Genomic DNA, 21,646 nt, shown 5'->3' on the forward strand with positions numbered 1-21,646 from the left:
ATAGTTTAGATTGGTAGCAAACAGAACACACATTTGCCTGTGGGGCAATCATCCTTGTTTTTGCTTTTTTACTGCTAATCATTAAGCAATAGCATCACAGGGTCGGGTCCCAGGGGTGGCCGTAGCATTCCCCTGGGGGATTTGCAACTGTGCCTCGTTCCATCCCTGAGTGCCTTTCCATCTCACCTGTCATGCCTTGATGGTAAATAAGATAGAGAGGCTGCCCACAGGCCTTTGCATGGTCCAGTTCCGCTGAACCCCCATCAGCCTCTACCTGTTCCCAGGCCCCTTGCTGGGCCTCTTTCTATAATGAGGCCCTGGATAGCACCTTGAGACTTAAGGGCAAATTGCGTACCTCCAAATCCATCCTTATGTCATGTCCCATGCCTCATGGATGACATCCTTGCAGGTGTTGTTGGTCACTGATGCAGCCCTTCTCTAGGCCTTCATAGACATTAAGGCTGGAAGGGACCTTGTGAGATCATTGGGTCCAGCCCCCTGCCCAAGGGGCAGGAAGTCAGCTGGGGTGAGATCACCCCAGTAACATAGGCATCCAAATGTGTCTTAAAGGTATCCAGAGTAGGTGCTTGCACCACTTCTGTGGGGAGTGTATTCCAGATGCTGGAGACTTGGACAGTAAAAAAGTTTTTCCTTATGTCCAGTCAAAAATGGTCTTCCAGCAGTATGTGACCGTTAGACCTTGTCTTCCCTTGGAGTGCCCTGGTGAACTCATGTTCCGCCAGTTCCTGATGTACACCCCTTATATACTTATAGACTGCTACCAAGTCACCCCTGAGCCTTTGCTTCTCCAGGCTGAAGAGTCCCATGCCTCTCCTCATAAGGTCTGTTCTCTTGACCTCTAATCATGCTCATGGCTCTCCTCTGGACTCTCAAGCTTCTCCACATCCTTTCTAAAGTGTGGAGCCCTTGGCCCCTCTCAGCCTCACTCTGGACCTCAGACCCCTTGCAGTCTCTCTCCTGGCTCTTCTCCAGTTGCCAGACCCCTTGATTTCTCTTCCAGTCCCTCTTTGGACCCTCGGCCTCACCCAACCACTCTCTGGGCCACCGGACCCCAGGGTCTCTCTCAGGCCTCTCTCTAGAGTGTCAGACTCCTCTGTATTTTCCTAGCCACACTCCAGACCCTTGGCCTCATCCAACCCTGTGCTCTATTCCCGGACCCTCACTGAGGCCACTGGACCTACATGGTCCCAGTCTTCTCTGGCAAGTGCTTTTCTGTTGGGACATGCATCCCTAGCCTTTCCCCTTCCATGGGGTAATGAGATTTTTTTTGTTCACTGATAGGCAATCTTATTACGCGGATACTCAAAGTCCCTTACGGATTCAAAATTCTTTGCCCATTATGCAATGCATTGTCACCTTGCAGACTGTAGCTATAACAACTTTAAATGTTGTACAAGGCACTCTTTAAAATAATGTTAATTTTTAGATACATGCTATTGAACTGCTATCAGTTCAGAAATCTCCTTAGCAAAACTTTTTTTTAAATAGATAACAGTTTACAATATGCGTGACTTAAATTCTATTCTGATGCAGTATTTCAGATCATAATAGAGGTTGTCCTTCACAAATTTCTAGTTGCTAATAACAGCCCTGTCTTAACTGATGTAATTCCTGCACATAGTTTAATGAGTGCTCTGGTTAAGATATCTAAGTGAAAATTAGCTTTCTGGTTGACAGTGCTTTATTCTATTTGTCACCCACACTTTTATTTTCAAATGAATACCTAATCTTTTGTGCCCACAACTGCAACTTGACTTATTATGACAATATTCTGGAGTATTCTGAATTATCTTTCAGTTAATTAAAAAAAATGCAAAAAACCCAGCATAGCAACAGGGTAGCAATTCATTGCAACTGTCTTTACATGTGTTATCTTTGGCAGCTCTTTTTTAAACTTCTAGAATTCACTAGAATGTCTGACTTTTCACCAGGAGTCTTTCTCTACTGATAAAATACAGAAAAATATGTTAAAAGAACCAGAGAGGAAAGAGAAAACTGTGTTTATATTATATCCTAAAATTGGTATGTTTTCTCTATAAAAAGTGATAAAATTTCATAGATTTCATAGACATTAGGGCTGGAAGGGACCTCGGAAGATCATAGAGTCCAGCCCCCTGCCCAAAGGGCAGGAAGTCAGCTGGGTTCATAGGATCCCAGCAAGATGAGCATCCAGTTTGCTCTTGAAGGTGTTCAATGTAGGCGCTTGAACCACCTCCGGTGGCAGGCTTTTCCAGACCTTGGGGGCTCGGACAGTAAAGAAATTCTTCCTTATGTCCAGCCTGAAACGGTCTTGTAGTAGTTTATGACCATTCAACCTAGTCGTCATCCCTTGGGGCGCTCTGGTGAACAAACGTTCCCCCAGATACTGGTGGTCACCCCTGATAAACTTATAGGTGGCCATCAGATCACCCCTGAGCCTGCACTTTTCCAGGCTAAAGAGCCCCAGGGCTCTCAGCCTGTCATTGTAGGGTCTGCTTCCCTGACCTCTGATCATGTGCGTGGCTCTTCTCTGGACTCTGTCAAGCTTCTCCACATCCTTTTTGAATTGTGGAGCCCAAAACTGGACGCAGTACTCCAGCTGCAGCCTCACTAAGGCCGAGTACAAGGGGAGAATGACGTCCCGGGATTTGCTTGAGAAGCATCTATGGATGCAAGTCAGCATTTTGGTCGCTTTACTAGCTGCAGCATCCCACTGCAGGCTCATGTTCATCTTGTGGTCAATGATGACCCCCAAGTCTCTTTCTTCCATAGTGCTAGCCAACATAGCACTGCCGAGCCTATAAGGATGCTGTGGGTTTTTCTTCCCAAGGTGGAGAACCTTGCATTTATTGGCGTTGAACACCATCAGATTCTCATCCGCCCACTTACTGAGCCTGTCCAGGTCAGCCTGGATCACCCGCCTGTCTTCTGGTGTGGATGCTTTTCCCCAAAGTTTGGTGTCATCGGCAAACTTGGCCAGTCCGCTTCTGACTCCAGTGTCCACGTCATTAATGAAGATGTTGAACAGTATGGGTCCAAGGACAGAGCCTTGGGGGACCCCACTGGTCACAGGACACCACGATGAGTGACTTCCATCCATTACTACCCTCTGGGTCCGACCCCGGAGCCAATTTTCCAGCCAGTGGATCGTGGCTTATCACTTAAGGTAAAAAAGTCTCCTAATTGCTTGTCTCTGTATGCATCATTAAATACAAATGACTGCCACAGAAGTAAAAGGCACAAGAAAAAAGGTTTGGTTGTTAAAAAACTGAGAAAAAAGCTTGGAAAATAACAGCGACATTAACTCTGTGCTATCAGCCCGTCAGACACAATGGGAAAGGAATAGTGTAGTACGCAGAAGGGTGAGAATCAGGGGTAGAAACCCTAAAAGACAATCCTATCATTCATGTTCTCCCTAAAAATTCCTGCAGGTACTCCTGAGATCAGAAAGGGGAGTGCAAGAGGCCTATAAAACATATTAGAAGACCAAGGGGTCTTTTGAATTTCTGTTTGCATAACCCAGGTCATGGCACTTTCTCAGGCAGATAATTCTCTCAGGTAGTATTTGTCCAGAGGTTACCACAAAAGGTTTTTAGATCATGCTTGGAAAAACTAAGAGAAAAATTAAATGCATTTTGCCTGAACTTGGTCAAGGTAAATGGTTTCATTTATCTTATTTTAGACTACAGATAACATCTTTGTCTAAGTAATCATTTTTTTTTTCTTCTAAATTCCCTAAAGACTATGATAATCATATTTATATTAATTTTGAATGCAACAATTTGGAAAACTTGCATTTTTAATAATATGTCCTGTTGAGATTTTCAATTTTTTTTTTTTTTTTTTTTTTTTTTTTTTTTTTTGCCACAGACCTCTATCTATTGAAATCTGAAATCTTCAAAAGCTTTCTAAACCTTGAGGTATTTCTTGAACCTCTGCATGCACTCGCAATAGATATGCTTTCCAGTGCACCTCAGAAATTGTAAAACAGTATTTTAAATAACTCATATATCAGTGGAAAGAATAAAAGTATATTAGGGTGTCAATAGACAAAGCTCTAGACGTTGTTTAAATAACCTACTTTTCAAATATCAGGTGCATTTAGTTGTTTAAGCTGAAATTTTCTTCCTGATACTATAATGTTTAAAATATAAATTAATAGAACAATGTCAGCAATGAGAAGTATATTTGCCTGGTGAAAAGTTTTTAACAAACTCTTTGTTTAACTTTATCTCCTTTAAGGCTATTAGTTTGCATATATTGCTTGTATTCTTCTGATCTTGATTAGAATCAAGTTCTCATATTTCAAATGTTATTTTTAGAATTTGTAAATTGATAGCTTAATGCCTGACCATAATAATGCTTACAATAAGTACAGGTCAAAAAAGTGGGCATCATAAAAATGGGCAAGATACATTTCACAAAAGCAGCACAAATGTATGTTCATATTTTGTCACCAACAACCATGTATACAAACTCTTCCTTCATGCAGTTTAGTGTAAGCAGGTTTGTGGAAAATCTGCTAGGTATTTGTATTTGAGCATAAATTTCTTCTATTCTACATAGGTTCTTAAACTGTGTTCTTCCCAGTAGCATAATCCCTGCTTCCTGGGAACATGGCTCAGAATAAATTAAATTTGGCACTGGTTTCGGACTAGTTCCAGCCTGACCCTTTGCTTTCTTACTAGCAATTATAGGTGACTGACTGTTCCACATGATACTTCGCTTCCATTTTCCACTCAGCAGAACAAACCTGTTCCCCTTTCTCTTCCCACAGGGGACTGTGATTGTTTTCTACCTGTGACCTGGGTCTCTCATTCTCTAAGGTCACCCTCCCAGCTTTACCTCGTATCCCAAATGCCTCCCTCCCTATTAGATGTGGACTATGACAGAAGGAAATTGTTAAGCTTGATCTTAGAGGTGATCAGTCCCTGAAAGTGAGCCTTAAAATGAGAAATGTGTGTCAAGTACTGGGAAGATGGTAGATGCATTTGTACTGCACATGAAATCATGGTTTTTCACAAGTATGAGACTGATTTTTCATACCTTTGGACATTTTCTATGGAGGAGCAACAATGCTTGGAATACTAATATTTAGGCTAAGTTACCAATGGTTAGAAAAACAGGCACCTGGGAGACTTATTAGGGTGCCTGTAGGTGTGCAGGGACGCTGCTCTGACGTGCTATAATTGCAGAGTGTTGGAGCAGGATCGATTAACCAAGTTTGCTGGAGAACGCCAATTAGCACTCTCAAGCAGCCTCTGCATCTCATGTATTCAGCATCCCTGCACTTCAAAATAGTGGTGCGGGCACATTAACTAAAACTCATTCAATGAGCTTTAGTTAAAGCAACCCCACTGCCATTTTGAAGTGCAGGACTCTGAATACATGAGAAGTTGTAGCCACTTTAATTAAAATGCCCCTCTCCTCTGCCCCAAACCCCAGAGCATGTGTAAAGATGGTTAAGTACCAAGAGACAGGTAGTAGTTTTATAAATTGCTTTGTCATGAAATAGTGGATTTAGGCACCTGACTGCCTCTTTAGGCACCTTAAAATCTGATCATTACTCCTTACTTGCTGTTATCCTTAGTTTTGTGATTATCCTTAGGATTTGTGGGAGGTCAATCTCATGTTTCCTCTACAGAACTCAGTGGGGGCTTTACAATTGCTTTCAATGGATTCATGCATTAGCTGATCACAGGAAAGTAGAGCTGAAAGGGAGCTCCCTCAAGGTCATTTAGTACAGACCCCAGGTTCAACACAGAATTGTCCCTGACTAAACCCTCCTAGCCAAGTGTCCATCCAATCTACTCTTGAAAATTTCCAGGGAAGGAGATTTTACAGCATCTCTGGTTAGTGTGTTTCTCCTACTTCTCTAGGTAGAAGTTCTGTGGAATTTGTTCCACAGAAGTTGTCATCTGTAAACGCCAAACCCTAGGCTACCCACCTCACAGCAGCAATGTTAGTAGATGGCTTACAGTCTTTCCGAAAGCTGTGGGGAAAGCTGTGGTTTCTTGTTAATAGAATTACCCTACTATCCTTCAGAATCCTCAAAACCTGGCTTATTATGCCAGGGTGGGATTTGAACCCCTAACATCAAGCCTCTAAGCCAGCACTCTCCCACCAGGCTGGCAAACACTCCTGAAGAAACAGCTCTTGGCTGCCCACCTTGACACTTGTTACTTTAGGGGCCCTCATTTTTCATTTAACCCCCCCCCCCCCCAAACCGGCCTTTCAACTGAAAATACGGTGGCACTATAAAAAAAATAAGATATGCATGATTGTGGATAGGAAAGGTGGGGTTATTCTCTTGCTTGCTCTTCTGCTGACACAGTCATTTCCTTTTCCTCCACAGGCATCCCAAAAGGCACTGTGGATGATGATGTCCAATTGCACCACTGTGACTGAGTTCCTACTCCCCGGATTCTCCAGTGCCCTGGAATTGCAGATATTACACTTGGCCATTTTTCTAATAATATACCTGGCAGCCCTGATTGGGAATCTCCTTGTTATCACTCTCATAACCTTTGACAGCCACCTCCACAGCCCAATATACTTCTTCCTCCTGAAATCTGTCCATCCTAGACATTAGATCCGTCTCTTCTATTGTTCCCAAATCCATGGCCAATTCCATACTGAACACCAGGTTGATTTCCTATTCTGGATGTGTCACCCAAGTTTTTCTCGTCCTCTTTTTCATTGTAGGAGACCTCGCCATCCTTACCATCATGGCTTATGACCGATTATATTGCCATCTACAAACCACTGCACTATGAGACAGTGATGAACAGGAGAGCTTGTCTGCAAATGGCAGCCACTGCCTGGAGTGCTGCTATTCTGTACTCTGCTCTGAACACTGGTAACACTTTTAGGCTGCCCTTCTGCCACTCCAACATCATCAACCACTTCTTCTGTGAAGTCCACCAGCTCCTTAGGATCTCTTGCTCAGAGGTATTTACTAGTGACATTCAGATTCTTATCTTTAGTGCGTGTTTAAGTCTTGGTTGCATTGTGTTTATATTTGTGTCTTATATTCAGATATTCACTAGTGTACTGAGAATTCCCTCTGAGCAGGGCTGGCATAAAGCAGTTTCACCTGCCTTCCCCACCTCATTGTAGTCTTCCTGCTTGGTAGCACTGGTCTGATTGCCTATATGAAGCCCAAATCAGTTCTGGACCTTGAGGTGTCTGTTCTGTATTCTATGATACCACCAATGATGAATCCAGTCATCTACAGCATGAGAAACAAGGACATCAAAACAGTACTATGGGAACTGATTAGATGGAGGTGGTGTATTCTGATGAAGTCAGTTATTCTCCAGTGACTGTGGTTTCACTGAACATCTTTATAGAAACAATCAACTGTGTTATTAATACAGATTATTTCTACCAATTCCCATTGTGTTGCTTTAGCTCTACACCATTTTAAATATTCTCTATATCTAATTTTAAGCTTATGTCTCCCTGAACTAGTTAGTCGCTAAGATGCTGCTCTGCCCTAGCTACTGTCTTGATGTCTGTTGCAATTTATCTTCTTTGATGCTGATATTGTCATTTGTTACTGCACTATTTGCAACAGCTTGTAAGTATCTTCTATATCTCCAAAAATCCCTCTTGGAGAATATCACAGGATCTTTCTCTTTTCTGTGATAAAATGTTTTCTTGAGGTTTGACTATTTGAGATCTGGAAGGAGGGTAGAAGAATGTTTAAAGGGGAGTGATAATAGTTTTTAGATAGTAGTTGTCAGTGATTACTCAGGTGCTGGGAGTCTTAATCATGATTTCCTTGTATGGGTTTTGCAAGAGAGCTAATGATTTCTTCCACACAATGCTGAAGGGTTGGAAATGATTTCTTCTCAGTGTCTACTCACTTGGGCTTCTGTACAAATTGTGACTGTAGTGATACTGGATTTGGGTTGTTCTTGTATTTTACCACAGGGAAGCAGTAGATAGGTGAGCCTGGGGATTTTGGAAGGTGATTTAACTATGTCAAGCCAAAATGGCTTTCAAGATGCCAGTCCCTCAGTCCATTCTCCCTTCCAACAAGCAGCCTATCCTGTGAAGTCCAATAATTCCAGGAGCGTGGCCTTTCTTAGAAATGATGTAGCAGCAAACTCAGTGGAGACCAGAATCTGGTACTGTACAACTGCATGGAAATTGGGATTACTGTTCCATGGCAAATCCTGCAAAATATGAACTGTGTTTTCCTTGCAAATCAGATAGAATAATCAACATTCCCCAGTGAAAAAAGAGTTTCCAAAAGAAAAAAGTTTCTTCTCCAAGAAAATACTTCTAGCAATTTAGAAAACTGTCCAGAATTGACACCCAAAAAGGGCAATTTTGAGAGTAAGGAATGAATATAAAATAGACCTAGAGAGATTTCAAATAGGAAACCAGAGTTTCAAGAACACTGTGACCACTTTTGACCTTTCTTAGTTCTTTGCTCTACTGTTTTTCCATAGTGAAAAAAGTGTTAAAACTAAGAGCTGACATTTTCTGAGGGATGCCTCATTACTAAAAGGGTTGGGACCCGTTGCATTAGAGGCAATGGTTATAGATCAGTATCTAAAAGTGGTCAGTGTGCAAAATGTTTTGATCATGATCTCAAATTCAGATTTAGATTCTGCTTTTTCATTCGGTTGTTGTTGTTGTTATTATTACTAATGTGGTTATTATTACAACTACGACTACCAGCACCCTGGGGAGAAAAAAATAAAACATGAATATTGTCTTGAATTTGTGGCTTGTGCTTTACTCAACCTCATTATGGGAAAGGACTTGGAAAAAAAAGGGTCTCCAGGTGACATATATATCATGGCTTTCTTTACAAAGAGCAGCTATGAATTTTTACACCAGATGGGGAACTAACTTCTTGCATAATCAGAGAGCCTAATGTTTCGAGACAAGTTGGAAATATCTTCAGTGATTGATGTTCCAGCATACTTAGAGAAGGACAACACATATCACATCCTACATGATGTAAAAGCATTGACTTATTCACATTTAAATAACCATCTTTCATTTTTTAAAGATGAATTTCCTTAGTGCTTGTAATCATTCACTCAGTTTAAAATGCACAGAACAAAATATCGAGAACAGGTTTTCTGACTAGTTTAGTGGGGGAGTTACTTGACTATACATAATGATAGTTCAAATATAGAAAATGGTAATTAAAAAAAGCCTTCCTTTATGAAGGTATGGGTTGTAGCCATATTGGTCTAAGGACATAATCAGACAAGGTTCTTTGGGTAAATCTGATATCTTTTATTAGACTGACTCAAATAGTTGGAAACATTCTTCTTTGCAAGTTTTAAGATATAAATACCCTTCATCAGGCTGAAGAAACATCTGCAGCTGGTATGTGCTCTTCCCAGGTGGTATGAATAGGAAAGAACCAGAGGCTGGTCTGCATGCAAGAAGGGTAGTCAGTGGAGACGTACATTGAGGAGTCAGTGGGAGAGCCATTTAGGCTTTCACACAGGAAGGAACAAATATTCCTAATATATTGCAGATGTGGAAAAAAGTAAAATACTTCTGAAGCGATCAAATTAGATACTCAGATGGTATCAATCAGTGCATCTCCACTGAGCAGTACCTTCTATAAACAGGCCTTCACTTTATTGCTCCTTTAGATTTGCAGGATAAATCTCCACTGTGTCCCACTGGGATGTGAGGGGCTGGGGCCATTTGTGGAATGGAGGTCCTGACTAGGGTCAGGATGGTTGAGCAAAATGCAGGGAGAGACCATTTCAGGGAACTGAGAGATCAGTTAGAGAACAGAGTCTAGGATCAGGTAAGAAGGCTCAGAAAACCAGCCATGAGTCAGGTAAAACATCTTTACATATGCTTCTGGGGTGTGGCTCTCATTAAAGCACAAGCAAGGTCTGCTATTGGAAAGAAGTAGGGACAGGAAGCAAGCTGGGGGAGTGCAGTTTGCTGGGAAGTAAGCTGCAAGGTGCATGCTGCCTATAATTTGGCAGACGAGCAACACCAACACTGCAAAGGAGAGCCAGCAGAGCAAGGGCAGCTCGCAGGAGGAAGTCTAGCTGCAATGAGTAGCAAGGGCATATGGATCAAAAAAGAGCACCACATGGCTCAGCCTGTAGGTAAGGGAATGGGAGGCTGTTAATGAACATAAGTAGCAGCACCTGTTCCCTGTTAACCTCTGGCCGGGTCAAGTGACCAGAAGGGGGAGGAGAAAGGGCCATATAAGCGTGGGTCTGGAGCTACTAGATTATGTTGGATGCCCTGGTGAGGAAGAAAAATATTTTTTTTTTCTTTCTTTTTTTGTTATGAAGACTTAAGTTTGTATTAGAGGCCTGGGTTTTGGTTGTAGGTGTACATGGAGACCGTGGGTGGAGTGCTTGGGAGATATTCCATGCAAGGTAACCCTCCCTGAACTCTGTAAGGGTTTGAGACCCAGTGGGCTGCAGGGACTGAAGCCTTGTAGAGGGTTTGAAGCCTGAGTGGGGCTGAAGATGAGATGGGGCCTGAGTCCCTGTGTGAGCCAAGTCTCGGAAGGGATAGGATGCCCTAAGGCTGGCTTGTTGGGGATAGGTAAGAGCCAAGGCCAGGAGGGCTAGAAAATAAGACCTGAGCAGATAAGTGGCCTAAAGGTGCTTGGGGTGGAGCAGGACACTGAGGCAGGGCCTATGAGCCTGGTACCAAGAGCAATAATGATGCCCTACTTAAGTGGGGATTGGGGCCAGAACATGGCTGCTCATCCAAAGCTCCCTCTTAGTGTCTGAGAGCAGCCTTCCATATCTGTATTATTTAGAGATCAAGGTGTCACAGGTGAGTGTGGGGAAGTGGCCTATGGGAATAGAGGGGGCAGGACAGGGCAAAGATCAGAATTGCTACTTTGGGGTGCCATGGACATCTTCAGGAGGCAGACCCTGCTACAGCAGCCCTTGCACTACATGACCATGATGAGTGGCCAGGCATGTGGTGAGACTAGCAGGTGCCTCATGAATCACTGGCCTGATTCGGATCACCTAGATCTTCACCAAGTCTTTTTGTGGCTCCAACTCCATTGACTACTTCCATGACTTTTGTGACAAAGTTGGCATGCACGGTCTGTACATGAATGAGATTGGTGTTTTTGTCTTTCACTGTGGGAGTGCTGCTCCTCATAGTCCCTTTATTGTTGATAATCCTGTTTTACCTCCAGGTTCTCTCCACTGTCTTGAAACAGTCTTTAACTGAGACATGGGCTGAAAACCATTCTGATCTGCTCCTTGCCTTATGGGTGTAACTTTGTCTATGGTACACACTTTGTGACCTACATGTAACCCAAGTTCAGATACACCCCAGGGTGCTAAATTTGTATCCCTTGAGTATGGTAAACAGGCATAACACCAATGGTGAATAATAATGTACACTATACATCCCTTGGTGATAAACTAAAGCTGCATGGACTTGCTATTAGCCAACTCAAGGATAAAGCAAGAGCTGTCTGATGGAAGGTGATGGACTGAGCACATACGAAGGAACTGCCCACAGTGCTCAGACAAGGAGGTATCCAAAGAGCTCCTTATCCTCTTTGGGGATACCAAGCATATCTATCAGCCATTGGGATATAACACTGAGGTGCCAGGGCTCATCCCGATCACCTTGCCAGTATCCTTACTGACCATTACCCCCTCTTTCCCTCCCCCCCCAGCACATCCTTGCTGATAACTTCTAACCCTCATCCTCTCTGTGCCCAGGGCCTAGACCTTGGACACTGCCACTGAACCATCTGTTCAGGAGCAATGTACCGAGATCATAAGACTAGCGCTAGAAACCCTCCTTGCACATGTCAAAAGGTAGCCAGCCATGTTCCAGCCCTGGCCTGTGAATCAGTCACCAGGTGACCTCGTGTGGGTCTGTAGTGATGGGCTGGTGAGTGCTAAATGGGGCAGGACATTGTGTTTCTCCACCGAGAGGCAGCGTAACCCAAACACAGGCCAAGTTTCATAAAGGATCTCGAGGCGTGTGACTGTGACCCAGGATACCAAGGCAAAGGATGAAAACAGGTTGGTATGGCAGGCTCTTCTGGGTTATGAATTTACCTGTCTCAGTCATCAAAAGGACTCACTTCTGTCTTATCCTTCACCTAAATCTTGAGCTGAGAGAGGGGCTGATTGAGTAGCTTCAGAGGGGCAATGGTGACCCCATTGCTGCCTTGGACTGAGCTGCTTGAGAGAGATGTTGTTTGAAGATTTTACTTGCAGTTATCAGCTCATCAATGAAAGGACATCAGTGAGGCAGTGGGATGGACTGCCTAGGAGAGTTGTGGGCTCTCATTCATTGGAGGTATTCAAGAAAATAATGGATAAGCATCATCAGGGATGACTAGGAATAGCTATGCCTTTGCTATACTAGAGGTATTTCTCATGCTTCATAGCATTGCTGGCTGTCACAAGGGTCAGGAAGGGATTCTCCCTGGTTGTCAGATTGGTACAGGCTGTGGGGGTTTTGCTTTTCATTGTAGTGCTGGAGCTTGCTCATCACCTCCTTTTCCTGCTTCCAGGTGCTTCTGGGATTTGTCGACCACGGTTGCAGCCAGCAGTAAGTTTGGGCAGGGGAAGGGGTGTTTAACACACCTCCTTGGCCCCAGACTCCACCAGGGTTTTAGTCTGGGGAAAGAGGCAGTCCCCCCTGTAGACTGGGTTGATCCCCATCAAGGCTTGCCCCCCAACACCCCCCAGGCAGCCAGCCATCAAAGCTCCCAAATCATCACCTGCATCAGTGTCCCCAAGCTGCCCTGCTTCCCTCCCCCATGACCCAGCACAGCAGGGAGCAGAGGAGCCCGAAGCCCCAGCCCGTACCCAGCGGGGCAGCATCCCCAGCCCTACCCAGATCCCTCCTTATAGGGGCCTCAATGCCCCTCTTTCTCCCCCCACCCTTACCTGCTGGAGCTAGTCTGCAGGTTGCCTGGAGCCACATGCATGTCCATCCATGTGGCACCCCCTGTCTCACTGCCTTCCTCCCGCCTCCTCCCAGCTCCCTGCAGGCTGCAACTCTGCCAGCCTACAGGCAAAATCCACAGGTTTCTCTTGTAAAACAAGAAATCCATGTTTGCCTTTGATAAAAGATAACATTCGGCGTTAACTCCCATTTTTTTCGTGGGAAATGGAAAACCCAGATCCCTGGTAATGACAGTATCAGAGCAGGCTTGCTGCATGTCTATAGGTGCCCCAAGTGATGAAGTGGCAGAAACAGAAGTTAGGGGCACAGCCTCTGAATTCAAACTACCTGGATCTTAAATGCTGGAGGTAAGAGAGGAATAGTGGGGAAAAAAAACACCCTGGTCATACTCTGTTCACTCTCCCTTTCAGCAGCCACTCCTATGTCTACATGAAAAGCTATGTGGCAGTAGCAATGAGCTATGGTGTGGGGGAGCACTAACCGTGATGCTACTATGTAGGAGCTCATAGGCGGCCCCTGGTGGCCCTGAGCTCCCAAGGGGGAGCAGGGGTCAGGGACACCAACAGGTCCTCAGTCCTGGGTGTTTGTTCCCCTCAGGCAGCTGTGCCATGCTGCTCTTCTGCTTAGAGAGCTTGACCTAAACCCCAGGTGCTGTAGCAAAAGACTCATAAAATTGTTCCTTCTACTGGTGCAGAGAAGGACGGGTCAGCACCTCTGATTTCAGGGGCTTTCTGACGACCCAGTGACTGCAGATGGAGAATACTGCCTTCTCCAAATGGCATTACCTGCTGGCTTTATCCCCCACCCTTGCTAGGTGGCACCTCCAAGTTATCTCAAGGAGTGCTCTGGCCCTTTGTGGCACAAAGGGCCAAAGCTGGTTGAGCTGGCTCCTGACCTCTGTCTCCAACTCCCTTCCGGTGGAACAGCCACCCGCTTGGGAGTGCACCTTAACTCCTGAACAATGCATCCCGAAAGGAGCATCCTAACTACATGAGAATGAAGTTGCGAACGCTCATGAAATACAATTAGCAGCCTCCACCAGGCCCCGTGTTTTCCTAACTCTATTTTTCCTACAACAAATTTAACATGGTATAATCTCAGGTTCAATTTTCCAAAATTTCCTGTGGTGTGGTAGGCAACATGACAGGAGCGAGTGCACTCTGGCCAGAGCATTCAGTGTTGTCTTAAACAAGGAAGGCTGTTTTTCATAGATTTCATAGATGTTAGGGTCGGAAGGGACCTCAATAGATCATCGAGTCCGACCCCCTGCATAAGCAGGAAAGAGTGCTGGGTCTAGATGACCCCAGCTAGATGCCTATCTAACCTCCTCTTGAAGACCCCCAGGGTAGGGGAGAGCACCACCTCCCTTGGGAGCCCATTCCAGACCTTGGCCACTCGAACTGTGAAGAAGTTCTTCCTAATGTCCACTCTAAATCTGCTCTCTGCCAGCTTGTGGCCATTGTTTCTTGTAACCCCCGGGGGCGCCTTGGTGAATAAATACTCACCAATTCCCTTCTGTGCCCCCGTGATGAACTTATAGGCAGCCACAAGGTCGCCTCTCAACCTTCTCTTGCGGAGGCTGAAAAGGTCCAGTTTCTCTAGCCTCTCCTTGTAGGGCTTGGTCTGCAGGCCCTTGACCATACGAGCTGCCCTTCTCTGGACCCTCTCCAGGTTATCCGCATCCTTCTTGAAGTGTGGCGCCCAGAATTGCATGCAGTACTCCAACTGCGGTCTCACCAGCGCCCTATAGAGGGGAAGTATCACCTCCCTGGACCTATTCGTCATGCATCTGCTGATGCACGATAAAGTGCCATTGGCTTTTCTGATGGCTTCGTCACACTTCCGGCTCATGTTCATCTTGGAGTCCACTAGGACTCCAAGATCCCTTTCCACCTCTGTGCCACCCAGCAGGTCATTCCCTAGGCTGTAGGTGTGCTGGACATTTTTCCTCCCTAGGTGCAGCACTTTGCATTTCTCCTTGTTGAACTGCATCCTGTTGTTTTCTGCCCACTTGTCCAACCTATCCAGGTCTGCCTGCAGCTGTTCCCTGCCCTCCGGCGTGTCCACTTCTCCCCATAGCTTTGTGTCATCTGCAAACTTGGACAGAGTACATTTGACTCCCTCGTCCAAGTCGCTGATGAAGACATTAAAGAGTATCGGTCCAAGGACGGAGCCCTGCGGGACCCCACTGCCCACACCCTTCCAGGTCGAGACCGACCCATTTACCACGTCTCTTTGGTTGCGACCCTCTAGCCAATTCGCCACCCACCGGACTGTGCAGTCATCCACGTCACAGCCTCTTAACTTGTTCACCAGTATGGGGTGGGATACCGTATCGAAGGCCTTCCTGAAGTCTAAGTATACGACATCCACCCCTCCTCTGTGTCCAGGCATTTCGTAACCTGGTCATAGAAAGAGACTAGGTTGGTCAGGCACGACCTGCCCGCCACAAACCCGTGCTGGTTTCCCCTCAGCATAATCTGCCCTGCCGGGCTCTCACAAATGTGAGCCTTGATCATTTTTTCAAAGACTTTACCAAGGATGGAGGTGAGACTGACCGGCCTATAGTTGCCCGGGTCCTCCTTCCTCCCCTTTTTGAAAATGGGGACCATGTTAGCCCTTTTCCAGTCCTCCGGGACTTGGCCCGTGCGCCACGAGCGTTCGAATATTCCCGCCAGTGGCTCTACAATGATGTCGGCCAGTGCCTTCAGCACCCTCGGATGGAGCCCATCCAGGCCTGCCGACTTAAAAGCATCCAGTTCTTCCAAATGACTCTGCACCACCTTAGGATCTACGTATGGAAGTCTGGTGCCTTGCTGCTGCCTCTCTACAACCCCAGTGAGAGACTTGTCATGCCCCTCGCTTAGGAACACTGAGGCAAAGAACTCGTTGAGGAGTTCAGCCTTGTCCTCCCTATCTGTCACCAATTGTTTCTGCCCATTTAGCAGGGGTCCTATTCCTCCCTGGGCCTTCCTTTTACTCCCAATATATCTAAAAAACAATTTCTTGTTGTCTTTTACTTGGGTTGCCATCCTCAGCTCCATGGTAGCTTTGGCCTGTCTAACTGCCTCCCTACAAGCACGAGCAGAGGAGGTATATTCATCTTTAGTGATCTCACCCTGTTTCCACTTTTTATGTGCTCCCCTTTTGGCCCTTAGGCTGCCCTGGATTTCTCTGGTCAGCCATGGAAGCCTTCTGGCCCCTTTCCCTTTTTTGCCTCGCTCGGGGATCGTCTTGCTTTGTGCCCTAAGGATCGTTTCCTTTAGGCACAGCCACCCTTCTTGGGCTCCCATCCCTTCAAAACTCCTACTCTGCAGTGCTTCCTTGACTAATCGCCTGAGTGCATTGAGATCAGCTTTCCTAAAGTCTAGCACTTTCACCCTACTAGTTACCTTACCCACTCGACGTCTTATGTTGAATTCTATTATAAGGTGATCGCTGTCCCCCAGATGGCTACCGATGTGGAGGTCCCCTATCATGTCATCTCCTGTTGCCAATACCAGATCCAGTATGGGATTTTTTGGCAAACTGGCACAAGCTGCTGTGGAGAAAAGAACAGTCACTTAATATAGAAGAATAAAACAAGGGTGTCCACAAAGGTCATTTAGTTCAATTCCCTTCCTCAAGAAACAAGCCTACAGAATTTAATTTTGTACAGGGAAATACCTTTGGATTTCCAGCCCACTCTTGTAATCACTCAGCCATTGTGCTTAGCCAAAAAGGAGTTTACAAGAAAGGGAATAAGCCATGTGTGCTAGGAAGGTGTGTGTTAGGATGGGGCACTGATAACCAGCTTGACTGGATCCTTTGCTGTGGCCAAGCTCTGCATAATTTCATGCTTGAAGGTCAGGACCTAATTTATCTTTTTCCTGCAGTGCTGCATGGGAGACAGTAGGTAGGGTAGCAATGATGGTCTCTGGGTAGGTCAATGAATGCAGGTTCAGGAGGTCTCGAGTCGCTTCCTGGCTTAGCTACAGACTTCCTACATGACCTTGAGCACATCACCTAACTTAGCCAGTGTCACTTCCCCATGCATACCTGTCTCGACCCCCATGTCTTCTGTTATGGGAGGTCCAGCATCTTCAGGCAGTGTCTCAAACTGTTCCATGGAAAGAGGAAAAAAAAAAAAAGAAAAGTCAGGCCAGGTCCTGTTTGATCTGCACTTCTCAGGATTACACAGTCACAGAATGAGGGGCAGGCAGTGGTGGTGGGGCTGTCTTCCCTGCCACGGTTCCCTGTGGTGCCATGAATGACCAGATGAAGTCCGAGTCCATGGATGCAAAGAGGGCCCCTTCTGTCCTACTTTCTGAAGTTAAGTGTGCAACCGTCTTCCATACAAGAGACTCAGCTCAGCCCCTTGCCTGCCTCCACTGCTTTCCCTCCTCCTCATAACATCCTCACTGTTTCTCTCTGCTTCAACTTTTTTTGTGCAGTGTGAGTATCTCTCTTGCTTATTCCTGCTGCACTTGCTAGCCCCTCCTGAAAATGCTTTGTAACTCTACCACTGCCTTTGCTGTCCACCTTCCGTTCCCTACCAGAAGAGCTCTGCTAGCTCCTTTCTGCACCTTTCTGTGCACATCCAGGTTGGGGGGCTTGCAACACTGGGGTCAGGAAGTGTTGTTCAACCCCCACAATTCTTGGATGTGACACCTGAGCAATGAAGTGTGGCATTTAGCATTGCTGTGAGCAGCACTAAGGAAACAGACCCAAGCTACCCATTGTAATGTCGAGATTAGAGCAGCAGGTTGCATGGATGGGAAGACATTCCATACTAATCCTGCAGAACCAGCCAGCCTGAGCAGAGGCAAGACACAGCACAGGTATCCTTCATTTATAGGACTTCCAGAAAGCAATGAGCCCAAGTTTATCTCTAGGAATGAGCAAAGTAGCTAGGGGCTAACAGCATGGGTATTGTCACAAAGAATGGATACAAGGGCAACTTCTTATCTAGAATGAGTGGGGGACAGCAGTTCTAGTCCTCAGCATGTAAAAAGATGACAGAAGAACTAGAGGAAGTGCAGAGAAGGGGAATCCAAAAGATAGAAAGGAGAGAGGATGCACTAAGGTCTCAAATGTACGAAGTCTTTATAGATTTGAAGGACAGAGAGAGACCAGAGGGATTCCCCCTAGTCTGAATCTGCCTGCAAAACGTCAGCAAGTGCTATCAGCATCAACCCAAATAAAGACTGGGTCTACATAAAAGAAAGGCTAGAGCATCACCTGAAATTATTTCAGGACTTCATTTGAGGGACAATTCATCGTACCCCCGGGTAAGTTGTTCCTGTAGTTAATAACCTGTTGTGTAACAAAAAAATAGGGTGCACTGTATTCCTTGAATGAATCTGTCCAGTTACATTTTCCAGCCACTGCATTCTCTGGAAGATTTAAGAGCCTTTACCAATTAGAAACTTTCTGTACATAGAGGTGCTTTTGGCCCACAATCAAATTGCTGCTAAGCCTTCTCTCTTTTTCAGTTGAATAGATAGTTTCTTTAGTCTCTCACACTGAGGAAGGGTTTCTAGACCTAAGTTCAATCTCATGTTTCTTGTATGTACCTCTTTTAGCTTATCAGCATCCATTTAGTGTGAACATGAGAATTGGATACAGCTTCCAGTAATGAGCTCACTAATGCTGTAGTCAGTAGTAACAATGCTTTTGTATTAGTGATCTACATTCGAGTGCATCCGAAGATTTTAATACCCTTCGTCAATGATGATTCCTAAGGTAACATCTTACTTTATGTAAAGTCCGTGATTTATTTTAAGGACATGCTTAAGCATGCAAGATAGGGGCTTACAAAGATTACGTGCATCACAGACAACAGCTAGTTTTTAAGTACATAATACACATGGTGGGCCAGAGTAAAAGAAGCAATAGTTAGGAACGAGATTAAGAAAAGGCACTCAGCCCTACTCCTTTTGAAACCAGTGGAGAAATACCCCTTGACTTCAGGGATAGCAAGATTGGAGCCAATGATCTTAAGAAGTAGAGTAACCAGGCTGGGAAACTGACTCCACTGCATAGCTAGAGGCAACTTCTGCGTAGAGATGACAGAAAAGATATCAGAACTGAATGAAAGAGTGAAGAGCCTGCAAAATGCAAAGGGTCAGCTGAGGGAGCCAAGAGACCTTTCACAGGCCAACTTCCCACGGTTGTGTGACCCAAGGTTTTACAGGATATTTACCACAGACGTGTCTAACGAGTCTTCTCTGTCCCAGGCCTGGCACATGTCAACAGAAATCCCTGTAAACCAAAACACATCCACAGTCAGCTCACCTGGGATTCATTTCCACTTTTATGATGGATGTTTCTAGCTGTTGTTTTAGCATCACTGCAAAGCAGTGTCCTGCGAGCTTTTGTGCCAATGGGCCTGTCTTGGCTGCTTGTGCCCAAGCAGGGAGTGGTGTGGTGAGGTGCACCATGCCTGCTTCTGTGCATGCTGCCTTCCCAACCTGATGCCATGTCACCACCCAGTGGTGCGGTACTTGTTGGATCCAGGCAGCTCTTGCTCTTTGCTGAGCCTACTGATGCACGTACACCACTTGATTTCCATTTCAGGGGAGGGACAGCTTATGCAGAGCTCATGCTGCAGTCCTCATTGCAGTGATCCCTGGTGCAGTACTGAAGCACACAGACATGCCCAATGCTTAGGAGAAACCAGTGCATGCTCTCTTTTTTTTTCTGGAGGTTGGTCTATGTTTTCATGTGTTTTGGTGCTACCTCTGGGGCATGCTTGTATACTGCCTAGAAGCAAGGGCCCCATTGTGCTGTCCTAACAGTGATCTGCACATAGAGGATGCCATATAAATGAGCTGGTTCTTCCAAACCCACAGATTAGGTGCAACTTAGATGCATTGCGCAGGCTGTTAGTGGGGAAGTTTGTGCGGGGAATTGCCAGACAGAAGGAAAACCATGTGGAAGGTGTGATGAGCTTCCCTTTAAAACATGACTCCCTTTGCCAGAAAAAGTCTGTTCTGGAGAAATCCCCCACACTGGTAGCATAACTATCCTCTAGACTACTGTATTTGGAGACGGTCTTTCACCATCCAAAAGATCACTGAGATGAAAGGAATGAAAGAAATTATAGACAATTATAAAGACATTAAGGGAAATAAATGAAACCCTAAAAAAAATGCAAATCACATACATTCACCCGATGTCTGTGTTTCCAATGCTCCCGACAGTCTCACTAAAAACAAAAGGAAACAGTCATTTGGATTTAGAGACAAGCAAGGGTAAAGGGCCATAACATTAGCATTTCAATAGTATTTTTCATCTTTGTTTCTTGTTCTCCACACTGTTTTGTGCCAAGCACGTTGTCAGGGCTTTGGAAACAATCACTGATAGTGCTTTACAGATTCTTGACCACATCCAGCTGCTCTGAGGTGAGTGTACTGTCTTGTTGAGACTACATGGCTGGGAATGTAGATGCTGGAAATCTGCCTGGGACTCTGCCACTGTTCTGCTGGATGGCCTTGGGTGACACACTTCATCTCACAGGTCTCGTAGGCCTACTCCTATACACGGTTCACCTGTGTAACTGCATTGCTTCACCCTTATGCAGTTTGGGATTGTAATTCTCAGTGGTGGAATAGGACCGCCCTTTGAACTTAACATTTGGTGGCTGAAATGGCTACATAACACATGAGTTTCTTCTTTGCATTTGGAACCAGGATAAAACCTTGGAGCACCTCATATCTTCACTTACCTCCCTGTTTTGGCTGCCAAGGGAGCAAGCTTGGAGAGAAGAGATGGGGAGAGCTCTAAGCAAGGCCTAGATTATGACCTAGTGGTTAGAGCACTGTGTTGGGAAAAGACGATGCAGGTTCAAGCTGTTTCTGGGTCAGCAGGACTTAAGACCCATGTTTGCTGCTTCCTGGGCAAGTGGGCGCACCAATTAATGTCCTTCTAGTAAGCAGGGGCAGACAGTCCTCAGGCTTGCTCTCTGTTATAGTGGTATTGCAATCAGAAGCTGAGAAACGAAAGGTGTGGCCTGCATGTCAGGCCCAGTGCTGCTCCAATGGCAATGCTGCTAGGGATGCCCTGGTGTGCTGGGACAGATGCACCCAAGAAGGTCTCCCCTTCTGGCAGCTGGAAACATTCACTGCTTCAAACTAAACAGTTGGAAGCTGGTGAAACTATCGGAGGAGCCATGACCAGGCCCCCAGGCTCACAGGTTTTGAGAACTTGGACTTTTGGGCAAAGACTGCCCTCCGGTCCTCAAAAGCCTTACGGCAGCACCAAGATCGTCCATCTGCAGCCCAGCAGCTAGGCAGGATTGCATATGTGGGGACTGGTTCTTCAGCTTGGGGCAGCCTGTATGGACTGTTTCCCTTGTGCAGTGGTTCTCAGCCTTGTTAGGCTCAAGGAACCCCTTGAAAAATGTAAGCTTTTAGTCTTCACTTGTATGAGTACAGAAAAATATTAGAGCAATTCTTCTGTTGCAAAGAAGTTTGAAGCACGGTAGGCCAGCATGGTTTTAAACACTCTGGATTTCTCTTGGAAATCTCTGGGCTTATCTTGTGGATCATGTTTGCACTCCTACAAGTGCTAACATTGTGTGGCACCCTGTGGCACCCCTAAAAGTATCTCAAGACGCCTCAGAGTGCTGTGGCACCCAGCTTGAGGATTTTATCCCAGTGGATTCTGGATGTACAGCACGTGTAGCTGAGAGAGATGCCCTTGCTCTAATGCCCATCTGCTGAACATATCCTCCCATCAGCTGTGGTTGTGT

The 21,646-nt window shown here is 45.6% G+C and overlaps 1 long non-coding RNA gene across 1 annotated transcript in view; it reads left to right on the forward strand.

The window, feature by feature from the left end:
* The window catches only part of LOC109283814 (uncharacterized), an 89,134-nt gene that overhangs the window by 17,244 nt on the left and 50,244 nt on the right, over positions 1-21,646 (forward strand). The window contains exon 3 of the long non-coding RNA XR_002091081.2: positions 6,706-6,951. This is a non-coding gene — a long non-coding RNA (uncharacterized LOC109283814). The remainder of the gene's footprint in view (positions 1-6,705; positions 6,952-21,646) is intronic.

The sequence above is a fragment of the Alligator mississippiensis genome, chromosome 3 (assembly GCF_030867095.1).
Source record: "Alligator mississippiensis isolate rAllMis1 chromosome 3, rAllMis1, whole genome shotgun sequence".
Lineage (NCBI taxonomy): Eukaryota > Metazoa > Chordata > Crocodylia > Alligatoridae > Alligator > Alligator mississippiensis.